Source organism: Myripristis murdjan, chromosome 14 (genome assembly GCF_902150065.1).
Source record: "Myripristis murdjan chromosome 14, fMyrMur1.1, whole genome shotgun sequence".
In the NCBI taxonomy this organism is placed as follows: Eukaryota; Metazoa; Chordata; class Actinopteri; order Holocentriformes; family Holocentridae; genus Myripristis; species Myripristis murdjan.
Window position 1 is genome coordinate 5,791,975 of NC_043993.1, and position 15,989 is coordinate 5,807,963.

Below are 15,989 nucleotides of genomic sequence, written 5' to 3' on the forward strand. Positions count from 1 at the left end.
GCACGACACCACGGATATTCTGCAGCGAGACTGAATCACACACACAATCACACACTGTCAATAAAAATGTTCTGATTCTTGATTTCCTTGTTGACAGACACAACTTTTTCATTGGGAAAAGGGTCCTAAAAAACCCCAAATAACAAAGTTTGTGTTTCCCTAAAGTTCAGCAGTGAGTTGCACCAGCTGTGCGTACGTTGAAACGTAGCCTAGTTTGAACGTAAATTCTTACTTAGGCAGGAATTTACGCACTACTAACATTTTAACGGTTGCACCAGCTGAAATAGTTGCAACGTAGGCATAAGTTATAACTTAAATATTACACCTAGCCCTTAGTAGGTGTAAAGTCCTCCGTAAAGTAACGGTTGGCTCAGTTGGCACGGCGCATCGCTTTGAGAGGTGGGACAACTTGGCGGAGGAGCAGCATTATGCAGCTGTTTTGCGGCGGCAACACGTTCTCCGTGATCGATTACATCCGTTGGACAATTATGATGATCTTGATTTGTACTCACGCTTTCGTTTTCCACGAGCGGAGATACAACGGATTAGCGACCTGCTGGCAGCTGACCTGCAACACCACAGTGCCCTCAGGCCCTCCCTACAGGTGTGTTGGGGTCTACGGTATTTTGCCACGGGGTCGTTTCAAAACTCGGTGGGTGACTCCATTCAAGTTCATATTCAAATCTACAGTAGCCTATGTAGAGCCATAAGATCAGTCGCACTCTCGTTGTGTCAGCGCTTCAACGACTACGTTAAGTTTCCAACTCAGCCTGAGCAACAGAATGTGACGCGAATAACGTTACATAAAAAACATCAATAAACACAGCGATTGGCGACACAAGTACTTTATTTTCTAAGACGATCGTAATTTGGTAAATTACAAAGCAATGACAATGAAAAAAACTCACCACAGATGTAACGTGACAAAATTACAGTCTATGAAACTAACGAATAGCGATAATGTTATTATTTGGTTAGTGTTAATGAAATATGAAAGCCTTTATCCCAGATTGTCAGCCCCACTGTCATTATGTTTACGTACTTTGACAACACGGTAATAAACACTGAATCAAGGATGGCGCTTTTCCCTGATTGGTCACAGAAAGTGAAAACGTCATTTTCTGCGACAATATTTCAGTTAGTGTGGACTTTACGCCAGTGTAGATAAGATGAACACTACGTCTGCGTGGTGCAACCAAACATCGACACAGATTTAAGATCAAACTATCTAGTTTCAACGTATCGTTTAGTGTGGACTTTACACCCTAACTTAAGAGAGAACTTACACACAGCTGGTGCAACAGGCTGCTGGGGAGGAAACGAGAGATATCCCAAAGAAATGATGCTTGTTTTTACTTGAAGCTGTAGAAAAAAATCCAGGAATGAAGAAATGAGTAAAGGTTGAACCGTGTTCAGAAACCTGAAAAGTTAACCCTTATTGAATGGATCTTTGTGGGTAATAGAAAAATTAAATGAATAACTCATAAATAAATATAAGGTAGATACATGTGTGTCCATGTGTATGGACTGACTTTCTACAGCCCACCTGGCCTACAGTTCAAAAGATCGAAATGCAGAATGTGTGTTTTCCTTTGATCGTCTGTAGCTGTCAGTGTGTGTTCTGCGCTCGCTGTGTGACATCAGAAGGTGAGGTTTGAAATCAGACCAGTCGGAGACGTGTTCTCAGTTTGAAGGCAAAGTCTTGTTTTGGCCTGAATTGTTTTCGCTTTCCTTCTTTTAATTCAGTAGAGCTGTAATGAAATGACACGTACACAGAATGGAATTGTTGGTTACAATGTGTTTTTAACTGTAAATATTTAAACTTTTTTAACAAAAAATAAATGAACCGAATAATGAATTAAATGAATATGAATTGACAATGCAATTAGGTAGTGCTGCTGTTCACTGAGCTCAAGCCTCGTCACAGGACGAGTTACAACAGAAACCAAACATTCCCAAAATAAAGCACATGTTGCTTCTAATTTGCACCGATAATGTAAATCACTTGAGTGAAAAACAAGACACAGCACTGCCTCCTGATGGCTTTAGCATTAGCTCACAACCACTTAGCCTAAGTGCTAACATAATACACAGTGGCCTAGCCTAATGCTAACAAACAGCCCATCTGATTGGTGATAATTAGCAACACACACGTTTTAAACACAGCAACTTAACAGTTGGGCTCTGACAAAGGCCAAATAATCAAGTCCCACCAACACAGGCAATAAGCATGAAAGGAGGCCTTCCAGGCGGATGTTGGCCCAGATTTCCCCGCAGAGAGGAGCCGCTCACGTCGGTGCAGCACGCCGCAAACAGGAAGCGGCCAAAGGGCAGGAAACTGTGCTGGGTGAGTATATAAAGGAGAAACCATAGGGGGTGCCGTTTAGCAACTACTGTTTGAGGAGCTTGTCAGTCTGCTAAATTGTCTCTATTGGCACTACTAGATCTTTTTTTTTTTTTTTTGACAAGAGCAAGAGCGATGTGGTTTCTAACTTTGGTAAATGTAAACTTGGAGCTTCCTGGTGAAAGTGTGACGCTGCCGACTCTAAAAGCTGGAGGAACAGAAGGTGTTTGGTGCTGCTGTCCTGTGTGCGATGTCCTGCTGTCAGAGGCCCAGCTGGTGGACCGTTTCCTCCTGAGGGTGACACGTCCCCGTCCCGCTCCTGCAAACACACTCCCGTCCCGTCCTGATTCCACGACACAGCACAAAAAATTCCCGTTCCATCTTGGTCCGTTCCCGTCGCCGTGTTGAGGCAGTGCAGTGATTGTGATGCGGTGTCCTCAACTCCCCCCCCCCCCTTTTTTTTTTTTTTTTTGTCATCATTACATTTAATTTGCGCTCCACCTGACTGTTTTTGGTCAGTAGGTTGACCCACCAGGATTTAAAAAATGACTATAATTATGTTAAAAATAAACAAAACCACATTTATTCATATCAGAACTGTATCTTCATATCAAAACTGAACTGCTATTTTTATTATTCCTGTCCCGCTGCCATTGACTTTTTTTCCCTGTCCCATCCCAATTATGTGAGCAGTGAAATTACACACACACACACACACACACACACACACACAAACACACTCTCCAGCCTGAACTAGCTGAGGCCTGTATCACGAAGCAAGCTTAGTTTTCGCTGGATTAGCCAGACCTGTCCGGATACACTAATCCAGATCATTGTGATCAGGGATAAGCGGTATCACGACGCTGGTTATCAACTCGCTCATTCGATCCAGGTTTGCCTAGTCAGAAGCCGTGAACGCGCACTTATAGGGGGCGGAGTCTGAGTCAGCCGACCAATCACAAACATGAGCGACAAGGAAAAAAGCACAGCGTATGTCACGGCGGAGGTGAGGCATATTATAGCCTACTGGAAAAGTATGAGAAGGAAAAACAACATCTACACACTAAATCGAACGCCGCGGCTGCCGTGAAGAGAAGGCAGAATGCTCGGCAACGAGTTGCCGACTAAATGCGCAAATTACACATCGGTGGCTTAAGTCCACATCTGACGCTGAAACCTATGAACTCACTGCACTGCACAGATGTGCTGCGTGTATGAGAGATATTTAATTCCTCCAGGTGTAATCCCTCAAAAAATCCCCCAAAACACAAGAATATCATTGCATTTTGTAAGTTTGCCATTTTATTATAGGCTACATTTATTTATTGCCATTTATTATACAGGCTATAATAAAATGAAGCGGACGCCAAAAATTAATCACGTCAGTCAGTGCATCAGGTTGACAGCCTGAATAAAATCAGATACTGAGCTGCGTTTGAACAGGAACAAAAGGAAACTATAAATGCCTACTCGCCCTCTTGAATGAAGGGTACAAATGATCCTTTTTCATATTTGCATCAGCGAGCTGTCAATCAGGCCCACTCTCTCACCCAGGAATAATTTGCCCCCCAAAAATATTTAGAGCTAATTAATTGAGCCATTTTAAATGTCCCTAAAATGTTGTGAAATGCCTCTAAAAATACTTTTAATTATCAAATTTTTAAAAAACAACAACAAAAAAACAGAAACGATTTCTCATTTCTGTTTTCCTCTCCCACAGAGTGTCAGCTCTGTACAGCAGGCAGCTGTTAGCCAGGCTGAAGCTGCTTCACATTAATATTACAGCCTCTCTCTCATACAGAGGGTTGTCGGCAAAATGTTACGGATATGGCCGGTTAAGGAAAATCCTTTAATGCCGTAATGCTCTCCTTATTTGGACTCGTTGTTCAATGGGATCGTCAATGATTGGACAGGCCACGGTTTGGCAAACAGCTGCCAGGGGGCGGTCCTTTATGTAGGATTCAATCCTATCCTGAAAGTTAGCCTGCCCCGGAGCAGGCTAGCGTTCAGGATAGGATTAGGACAGGTTTTCTATCCCGATCAGAGGTGAACCAGCTTTGTGATACAGAAAATCTGGAGTTGAGCCTGAAGTTATCTCGCTAACCCCTTAATCCTGCTTCGTGATACAGGCCTCTGGTCTGCTGCAGTGAAATAATGAACACAAACACACAGCAGAAACAAATTAGTCTTCTATTAATTGTTCTCAGCTGTTTGGAGTTGAAGTTTAATAGTGATTTAGATTCCCAAACTCACGGCACACACACACGTTTAGGAGAGTGTGTGTGTGCCGATGGGTTTTTGATAACGTTCGCCGCAGTGTGTGTTTTGGTTCCTGTTTATTGGACTGAACTTGTTGTTTTCCGCCGTCCGTCCACATGTGGACGTCCGAGCCGTCACCACGTATCGTCCCTTCCCCGCTCGCTGATCTCACACAGACGGCGGTGTGTCTCTCGTCGTCTCCGCTGGTATTTCCTAGATGATCTGTTTGATCGTCGCCTCATCACCCCCGCCAAAATGTCACGTGAAACATGCCTTCTCACAGTTTTCACATTTTCACCTGTGACTGGCACTGATCACATGTGAACTAGCAGTTTCGCACGTGAAACGAAAACGTCCCATCTAAACTTTTAACTTTCCACATGAGATTCGCTTTTCACGTGTGAAATAATCACACGGGGTCGCATATCACATGTTGAAAAACAACCATGACATTACACCACATGTGTAAGTGTCGCAGTGAGAGATGAGTCGGATCCTCGGCTGAAACGAGGATCCAGTACGGATAAAGACTTTCTGACGAGTTCAAATGAATGAATGAATGAATGAATATGTTTATTTTCGATCACAGCAGCACAACAAATTAGAGAATTAAAGAAAATGAATATGGCTGGTCGAAAAGGGTTTTTGGCTGAAGCAAAAGCTTATGGCTGCCGAACTCTTGTAGTCAATTTCATTTCTGTTTCATCCCGAAATCCTTTATAACGATAAGCAAACAAAACACGGATAAGATATTAATTCTACTGTTTACATGTACATACATGCATAAGTGTGTACCTGAGTGCACATATATACATATAGTACATGCCAGTTGTCATACAAAAAGCTTACATACCGACATACATACTTTTTTTTTTTTTTTTTTTACGCAACCAGTATCCAAAACACTCACTAAATAAATGGCCAAAATAACAGCAGCTCAGATCAGAGACCAGATAAATGCCACACAGAGTTCTAGCAGCAGACCCATCTCTAGAACAACTGTTAAGAGGAGACTGCGCCAATCAGGCCTTCATGGTCAAATAGCTGCTAGGAAACCACTGCTAAGGAGAGGCAACAAGCAGAAGAGATTTGTTTGGGCCAAGAAACACAAGGAATGGACATTAGACCAGTGGAAATCTGTGTTTTGGTCTAATGAGTCCAAATTTGAGATCTTTGGTTCCAACCGCCGTGTCTTTGTGAGACGCAGAAAAGGTGAACGGATGGATTCCACATGCCTGGTTCCCACTGTGAAGCATGGAGGAGGAGGGGTGATGGTGTGGGGGTGTTTTGCTGGTGACACTGTTGGGGATTTATTCAAAATTGAAGGCACACTGAACCAGCATGGCTACCACAGCATCCTGCAGCGACATGCCATCCCATCCGGTTTGCGTTTAGTTGGACCATCATTTATTTTTCAACAGGACAATGAGCCCAAACACACCTCCAGGCTGTGTAAGGGCTATTTGACCAAGAAGGAGAATGATGGAGTGCTGCGGCAGATGACCTGGCCTCCACAGTCACCGGACCTGAACCCAATCCAGATGGTTTGGGGTGAGCTGGACCGCAGAGTGAAGGCAAAGGGGCCAACAAGTGCTAAACACCTCTGGGAACTCCTTCAAGACTGTTGGAAAACCATTTCAGGTGACTACCTCTTGAAGCTCATCGAGAGAATGCCAAGAGTGTGCAAAGCAGTAATCAGAGCAAAGGGTGGCTATTTTGAAGAAACTGGAATATAAAACTTGTTTTCAGTTATTTCACCTTTTTTTGTTAAGTACATAACTCCACATGTGTTCATTCATAGTTTTGATTCCTTCAGTTAGAATCTACAATGTAAATAGTCATGAAAATAAAGAAAACACTTTAAATGAGAAGGTGTGTCCAAACTTTTGGCCTGTACTGTATATATATATATATATATATATATATATATATATATATATATATATATATATATATATATATATGATAGGTAATATTATTATTATAACCTATCATAAATGTGCATGAAGTGTATTCCTAAAATATTCTAGTTTTGTTTCACAGATTCAAATCAGTATCACCAGGATATAGCACAACTTCAAATTCAGCTGGTAACCATATGTAGGGGCACAGGAATAAATAAATAAATAAATAAATGAATAAATAAATAAATAAATACTCAGAGTGATTTAGAAAACAACTGATAGCTTTATTAGAGCAAATTTGTCACAACATAATAAAACTAGGTTAAAACATCATAAATGTCCTCACCCTCCAGGGATTGATCTGAGAAATATGACTTATATACTGTTTCCACTTTAGCTAGTTAAAATCCTCAACTCTGTCAACTCAACAGATCACTTTGATAATGAATTAAAACACTACACTAATCACTGTTCAATAACCACATGAGATTTTATCATTGCAATTATTATCACTATCATGATTGTTTGACTAGGAATACGTTCTTGGTTATTGTAACTTTCTGATCGGAGAAGGTATAAAGACAGGCATGTTCAATATCATCGACATATAGAGGGATAACTACAAGGAAGTCTGAAATCTGTGACAGCACATTTCACATTACAACAATATCTGCAATCAGTTCCTCAGCAGATGAGGCCTTTTTTCCCACAAAATTTAAACAAATGAAAGTGTTCTGTTGTTGTTTCTGCATCCAAATGACTAAATAAATATATAAATAAACAAACAAACATGTGATGATGATGATGGTGATGATGATGGTAAAATAAATAAATAAATAAATAAATAAATAAATGTAAAAAATTACCCTGACACTGAACCAAAAATGCCATAGTCAGTGTTTTAGATATTTTTTACAGTTGGAACACATGCTGTATTTCACGGGGAATGATTTAATTCTTTTTTTTTTTTTTTTTTTTTTTTTTTTTTCAGTTATCCCTCTAGATGTGAATAGGCCTTTACTGATTCACCTCTCCTTCCAACATTTTCCATACACTTTTTGGAATTCACGTCAGCAAGCTCTGACCTTTAGGCGACCTCTGCACAGCTAAACACGTTTGACCTTTAGGCTTGGTCAACAGCAGTCTGCTTATCAAGCTGAAGGGAATACAGTACACTCAGAACAGGCACCTACACACCAGTATAGCTGGGTGTAAACGAAGGCTGCTAAGCTGTCTGGCTGTTAAGAGTATCACTTATCACCTAACTTCAGTCAGCGGGTGTGTTTCTGGCCCAACCACTATTCCTTTCAGCTGAATATCTCACTGATATACACAACAAACACACACAGCCTCTGTCGGTCATTCCTGCAGCACAGCCTGAACCAGTTTTCATCTCCATACCATTGTAGTTGTTACACTCTAGATCGCCCCAGCAATGTCAGTGGCATTTTGTGTACCAGGAGTCAGCTTGGCCAGTCAGAAGACAGGCACAAAAAAACACAAAAATCCAACTTCATCTCGCTTGGGCAAACATGGCAGACTGGCAGTTGGTTATGGTCATACTGCCTGATTTAAAGGAATAGTCCAACGTTTTGGGTGAAATACACCTTTTCCAACCTACCCACACAGAGACAAGATGATACCATTTTCACCTCTGTACGACCTGTGATTCGGTTATATGGCATAGAATTTCGTGTTAGCTTAGCATAAAGACTTGAAGTCTATGGAAGTCATTAGCATAACTCCGTCTACGTAAAAAAAAAAAAAAAAAAAAAAAAAAAGAACTTAACATAACTCTGAAGTTGTCTTATTTACACAGTGGATTATGTGGATTTGAAAAACATGTTTTGGATTTTTTTTTTTTTTTTTTTTTTTTAATGAGAGTGGTTTAAGGGGATGTTAGATGGTGGAGTTGTAACACTGAACACATTTATCCCTCTGTTTACCACAGTGGTCCGTGCACCACTGAAGGTATAGCATGATCCACCACAAATTAACGTCTCTTAAACCATCTCTTGTCTCTTTTTTAAAATTCCAAGATGTGTATTTGAAATACACAATATACTGTGTAAATAAGAGAGCATCAGTCACATCTATTGCTGTGGGTTTTCTACACAGTGAAGATCTCTGTTGCTATCACAACAATAATCAAAAGATCCTTTGGGGAGATTACATTTTATACAACTTTCATTTACCTAGACAGAACAAATGAGGATCATGTTATTTATTTATTTATTTATTTTTCCGCTAATATCCTGCCTCGTGCTCTGCAGCCGCACACGTTCATAGCACGGCTCCACCTGAGGAGCTGCAGGTTTAGCACCTTGCTCATGCAGGCTGCTGCAGGAAGGAGGATTACTCCTTCCCATCTTGCATCACAACAGATCTGCCCAGCTGGCATTTTAACCAGCATACCTTCCCTGGCGGGCAATAGCCAGGTTTTGTGAAGCGTCAAGCTGCTGATCCTGCTAACAAACAGGGACAGAGCCAGGCTCACAGGTGGAACCTGAAAACGCATTTAAAACAGGAACTCTGTCTTCCGTTCCACCTCACTCGCATCTCACACAGCAGGCCTGCTATGATATCTAAAATGTTAATCTGCATCAGTAGAAAAATAGACATTTTTTTTTTTCTCAGTGGGATATGACACTCACTTCTGATTTGGCTGCAGTACAGTCAGAGATTTAAAAATAGTTAAGAAGAGAGGGAAAATCTGAGCTCAGAGAGATAAGGAGGCTTGGGACCTCACTTCAGAGAATATTCAAGTGATAAAAAATCCACAATCTGAGTGTGGCAAGATCACTAATCTTCTTTTTCTTCTTCTTCTTCTGCTTCCTCCTCTTCTTGTTGTTCTTCCTCCTCTTAATCTGTGAGTGGCTGATGTGGAGGTCATACTAGACGGCAGCTACAGCAGCAGGAATTGGCGCCTCAGTGTTTTGGGGTCAAACTGTGCTGGTGGGAACAGGAAGAACCTCCAATCACAGAGTGGTGCGCAGCAGCCGCATGACACGCTGGTAAAGCTGCTGGGCTACCGACACCAGATTCCTGAGAGAGGACAGAGAGACAAAGAGAGAAACAGAAAAGAAAGAAGGGCAGTGGAAAAAAGAGTAACAGGAAAGAAAGAGAAGGAGGGAGGGAAAGGGGAGATGGGACAAGAGGAGCAGGTTAAGACAGTGGGAGAGAGAAGGAGGGAGACAAAAAGGAAAGGAAAATGGACATAGAGACTTCAGGTGTGTTTACACTCAGTTTGGAGCAGTTTATTCAAATTTGTTTACCGCATTACTTCAGTTTATCTGGCCACAACATTATTTGGACTCTTGTGGCACCAAATAACCTTGGGTCGCAGTGCCATGTTTTAATAAACAATCTATTTTCTTCCAATAATCCTTTTTTTGTTGGCAGCAGCTTTTCTCTTATGTTGTCTGAGCACAGATTTCTTTATCCATTGCTCCAAATAATATGACAATGTCTCAGTTCTCTAGCAAGACCGATATTCTCAGTATAAATCAGGGTCAGAGTCAAGTCAGAGTCTAAATCTCAGTCTTAATAATTCATGTAATGTTAAATCCAGTCTTAACATCTTGATTTCATTAAATCAATACAGAAAAATCTGCCAGTCTGTGTTCAATGCCTGTGATCCAAGTGTCATTTTCTTGATCCTGGTAGGCTGATCTGTCTCTCTCTCTCTCTCTCTCTCTCTCTCTCTCTCTCTCTATATATATATATATATATACATATATATACATACATACATACATATATATATATATATATCTATCTATATATATATATATATATATATATATCTATATATATATATATATATATAGATATAGATATAGATAGATATAGATATAGATATAGATATATAGATATAGATATAGATATAATACACACACACACACACACACACATATATATGTAGGCCTATGTGTGTGTGTGTGTGTGTGTGTGTACAAAACCAAAATATAAAAACAAAAGTCCATCTTTCCATGATGGATCAAACTACAGAAAACAGACTGTAGTTGAGACTGAACATTCAACTCATTCACACACACACACACACACACACACATCATCATCACAGACTCACCGAGCTCCGACGGAGACGCAGTTGTTGCGGTTGGGGTGGAGGCAGAAGAGCGAGGCCACACAGTAGACACAGCACAACAACATGGACAGCAGCCGTCTCTTTAAAGACATCTTCAGTCTGAAAGCCAGGTCACAGTCAAATTCACTGCACAGCAGTTTGTGTTGGTGACACAGCTAATTATTTAGTTTTATTTCTCCATATTGACATTAAACAATAAGAAAACCCGTGAACAATTATTAACAAGTATCAAGAACAAGTAACAAGAACATACACACGCACAAGAACAAGTATCAATTCCAGCATCCATTTAACCTCACTGTTTTTAAAAAGCTATTGCTGCTTACTGACCACCTGATTTATCCATGATTACTTTGTCATGTTTGTTCTTCTCTATTGTCTCTATGCCCCTTAAAGGACCAGACCAGTGATTTTGAATGTTTGGCTCATTTACTACATTTTCCCCACATTTTACATGTCAACAAATCATTTTACAAATCATGCGGTGGTACTAAAGATATAAACATACTAAACATATCATCAAAATTCCTCCATTTGACTTTTTGACTTTTTGGTTGAAACAGCAACATTATTTTGTTCTGCCTCTGTCAATGTTCATAAACTGCAGAACTGATCATTCTCTGTCAGGTGACAGCCTAAAGGGAATATTGTGTTTGGTCATGTGTGTGTCCACAGCGAATCCATATACAACTGGGCCTATCAGTCTATTTTTTTTTTTCTTTGTGCACAGTTATGACTGTATGATCAACGACCTCTTGTGATTGTAGTGATTCAAAACCAGTTTTATACCACAACTGAGTGCTAACTCCTGAGCTGTTTTTTTTTTTTTTTTTTTTTTTTTTGCCTAAGTCCAAGCAGCAGAGTAGGGAAGCTATGCCTGGGGGAGATCTGCACTCTACTGAATGCACACCTCTAGCTGGCTGTGCAAAGTAAATGACTATTTTCCAGCAGAGGAACTGTTTCACCTCACCCAATTTCAAGACATCAAAACACAATAGTGCTGGTGCCTTTAGGAAAACTAATGTGGACGATTTTATTACAGTGATGGAATACTGGTGTGAAGAAAGTCTGAAGTCTCTGAAAGTTCATTTTCATATCATAGTGGGAAGGGAGGAAAAATTATATCGCAGTTTTAAGATTCAATTGCTTGCTTTGGGAATAGATAAGCAGAAATGTGAAGTTTACACATTTTGTAGATAATATGCTAAACATAAAGAATTACTGGGATGGTCCCTTAATTATACAGCTATCTAACAGACTGGAGTAAAGGAAAACAAAGTTTGCAGGTTATAGAAATAGGCTGGCAGCCTATACAAGTAAATTCCTGCTCCCACTGAACCCAGCACATGGCCCATCTCTATCGCATCAAAACATTGCACACATCTCATCACCTTAGCAATCCAGTCCAGTGGCAATCTCCAAAGCAACTTCTCCCCAAAAAGGCTGACCCTCCAAAAACCAGAAATCTCCTCTCTGTTGATCAAAGAGAGCACAGCGGTGCCTTCAAGAAACTTCCGGGCTAAAGGCAACGTTAGAAGAAGCCGTTGCGGTGAGGGAGGACGGAGTTGGCAGAGCCAGAGGTGTAAACAGGATCTGAGCTGCCTGGGGGCTGCTGGGCACTGGGCACAATTACTGCTGACCCACACTTTGTTTTGAAAGGCCCTGAAAGGTCTAGCAGGGGTGAATAACATTCCTACATTGTATGTCTGTTGGAGGCAGGGGGTTATTTTGGTTTGGGGAGGGGGCAGGGGCTTGACCCCTCTGTGATAAAAAAGAGGATTTTTCCTCTCAGGTTGCGGTGAACTCACCGTGTGAACCTGTTCTGACTGAGCAGTGCCAGTCTGGACTGGTTGGGATTACTGGGTTGAGAACTGTATATGCGTGTGTGCGTGTGTGCGTGTATGCGTTTGTGTGCGTGTGTGCGTGTGTGTGTGTGTGTGTGTGTGTGTGTGTGTGTGTGTGTGTGTGTGTGTGTTTATGACAGGGTGGCAGGTGGCATTGCATGAAATGAAAAACTGCCATTAATCATCCACCATGGCACATTATGTTTTCTCCTACCTTCAGCACAGGGGTCAGAGGTCAAGTTTCAGCTGGTTGGGATTCAGTGTCTTATTCAAGAACTCTCCAACAGTCAAAAACATTGCTGATTGTTGGAGATGCTGCTTTGCTGAGGGAACAGCAAAGGGGCATTTATCTTGTTCTTCCACTTTTGGTTCTCTGTTTACATTGAGCTGGTAGTTGTTTTCCTTTTTTGAAAATTCTCTCCAAGTTGTGTAAATATAAAAGCACTGGTTCGTGCTGTTGAGTGGATGTTAGAAATGGAGCTTTTGAAAGCACTAATGTGTGACTGTAATGTGATCAAGGCTGTAGTCTAAAGGCATTTTCACATAAAGCTTGTTTCGGTCTCACTCGGGTCGGATGAAAGCAACCAGACTGAGACCTCGCTGAGGAGGTGGTCTTTCTCAGTTACAAACAAACTCGGGAGCAGTTTGAATGTGAACCGACCAAGAAGCAACGCATCTAGCAGTTAGCAACATAGAAATACAATAAAGCAGTGGTTGACATGGAGCAAAAATGAGGTATATTGGTATATAGCCCAAATGAGCTGTGCAATAATAAAAGAAAAAGTTGCTGATGGTGCTCTGGGCCCATGTTGAAGACTGGATTGGTCAAATAACTAAAAAGATAGATAGACAGATAGATAGATAGATAGATATAGACATATCTATCTATCTATCTATCTATCTGTCTGTCTGTCTGTCTGTCTGTCTATCTATCTATCTATATATGTGTGTGTGTGTGTGTATAGATAGATAGATAGATAGATAGATACAGATAGATAGATAGATAGATAGATATAGATATAGACATATCTATCTATCTATCTATCTTTCTCTATATATACATACACACACACATAGATGATAGATAGATAGATAGATAGATAGATAGATAGATATAGATTTAGACATAGATATCTATCTATCTATACACACACACATACACACACACACACACACACACACACACACACACACAGAAGACAGATAGATAGATAGATGAACTTCCGAACTCTTACAGTCGTCCCTTCCTACCTTGTATCTACTAACATCCTGTTTCAACTGGAGACACATTAAAGTATGGAAGTGAGACACCAGAGAAATGGTGTGTCCTTGTGAATTTAAATTGCCCACTATTCATACAGGAGCTTCACATGATATTTTCTCCTGTACAAAAAGAACAAGAGCTAATTGCTTATGACCACTCAGACCGATCCATTTTCTATTTTTTTCTTGCAAAGTTTTTTCTTACAGACAGTAGCTTACAGAGAGTAGCCTGGGTTGGTACAGGAGAGGACCCTGGGTTGATGCCAAATGACATCTTCAGCGTGTGCAGTGAGAGAGTGTCATTACCCAGATTTATTTGTGTGGTGAATTCTAGTGGAAAATGGGTCCATCTTGCCAGATGTCTCTCCTGGGGACTCAAATAGGCTGGCAGCCAGCAGGGGGAGAGAGGAACGATTAGTGCACAGGACACAAGTGTTTAATTTTCCTTTGGCACTAAAAACTAATACATTTTCCCTGTCTGCTGTAAAATTTACCTCATTTGATCAGGCAGTGTATCAAATAAGGAAGCTGTGGTCTAACAGATTGTGAGCGCTGACAGCTGAATTTGCTTAAAAAAAAAAAAAAAAAAAAAACAACTCTTTGAATGAGAAAGTAGACCCAGCTCACCGTATCTACTTTCCACATCTTCTGGATCACTGGATATACTGTGTCATTCATAGAGTTATATTATAAAATAAATAAATAAATAATAAAAAAAAAACAGACCACTGCTTCCTTATGTGATCCTCTTTGAATCATTTTTGTAATTTGTTCATATTTTAGTTAGAAATATATATATTTAAGAGCTGTTTTGCGTACTTTATAAGATGGTTAAAACACATCACAGTAAATCATAACACATACAGTAATCAAAGCACAACATGCACAATACAGACAACAATAACAGACATGGTTACAGTGTGAACGGTGCTTACCAGTTTAGCAGAGTTGAATTGAATTTGGTATGAAAGACCAACTGGTTGCTACAGTGGCTCTATAGTGTCCTCCAGAGGGCAGTTTTATGAATTCTCTGAAAAGGGGATGAGCTGACTCAGAATTGGCTTTTTGTTTTACCTGCATTTTAAATATTCACAACCTAGCTGTAAGGTTATTCCAAACTCACTCACTGGACAAATCTGGGCATTCAACAGCTTGAAATGTGTGTGTGTTAGCCTGCTAACACCAGCATAGTGTTGCCTCATGCAGCCAACCTCAGCCTGGCTGTGTGTGTGTGTGTGTGTGTGTGTGTGTGTGTGTGTGTGTGTGTGTGTGTGTGTGTGTGTGTGTGTGTGTGTGTGTGTGTAGGTGTGTCTGTGTCTGTGTTTTTTACCTTTATCAGCAGCCAAGCACACTGATTGAGTTTCTGGCACAGCTTACTTTTGCCTATAAAAAAGATACAAATATGGGCTAAAACTCATTTTTTTCACAAGAGTACATAATTTAGCTAATCAGAGCAGAGATCCAACAGAAACATCTGTCCATAAAAATGCAAACTATTGCTTGATCACTTACTTTTTTGTTTGGGAAATGAAACCTGTTTTGACGCTGGATGTTCGCTCTTAGCATCGTCCTCCACCTTTCAGCAGTTAAAATAAGATAGAGGGTGTGTGTGTGTGCGCGCGCGCGTGTGTGTGTGTGTGTGTGTTTGGGGGTTGAGTCGATTGTTTCCAAAAGAGAGAGCAGCTGGAAACTAGACGCTGAAAAGATCACAGCACTGGGTATAGTAATCACTGATTGATTTGTAATGATTAACCACCTTATCAACCTCTTCCACATACAGTAAACCATGAGGTGCTGTTTTTTTTTTTGTTTGTTTGTTTGTTTGTTTTGTTTAATGCACTTTAAGGTTCAGAATGTAAGTCTTTTATACTGATATGTCATACCACAATGCTTGTTTTAATGCACAAAGTGACAGAATGTTTTTTTTTCCTAGGTGACGGCAAGTGAAATCCCCCCCCCCCCCCCCCCCCCCCCAACAGATATCGACATCTGTCACAATGTCCCGTCACTAAAGTAACGAGTAATGAGTAAATATATTAGAACAGCAACTGGAAATTAAAATGGAATCCCTTACATTAGCTTGTAACTGTATGGGAAAAGTAATCTAATTACAGTAATCAGAGTAAAATATAATTACTCCCAGCAGTATGCACTTAAATAAAATAATTAATGTGCAAACAAATAAAATAAAACAGTGTATTACCTCTATTCCTGCTTGGGAGAGGGCCAGCAGGCAGGGGGGTGGAACAAGGGTCAGTCCAAAC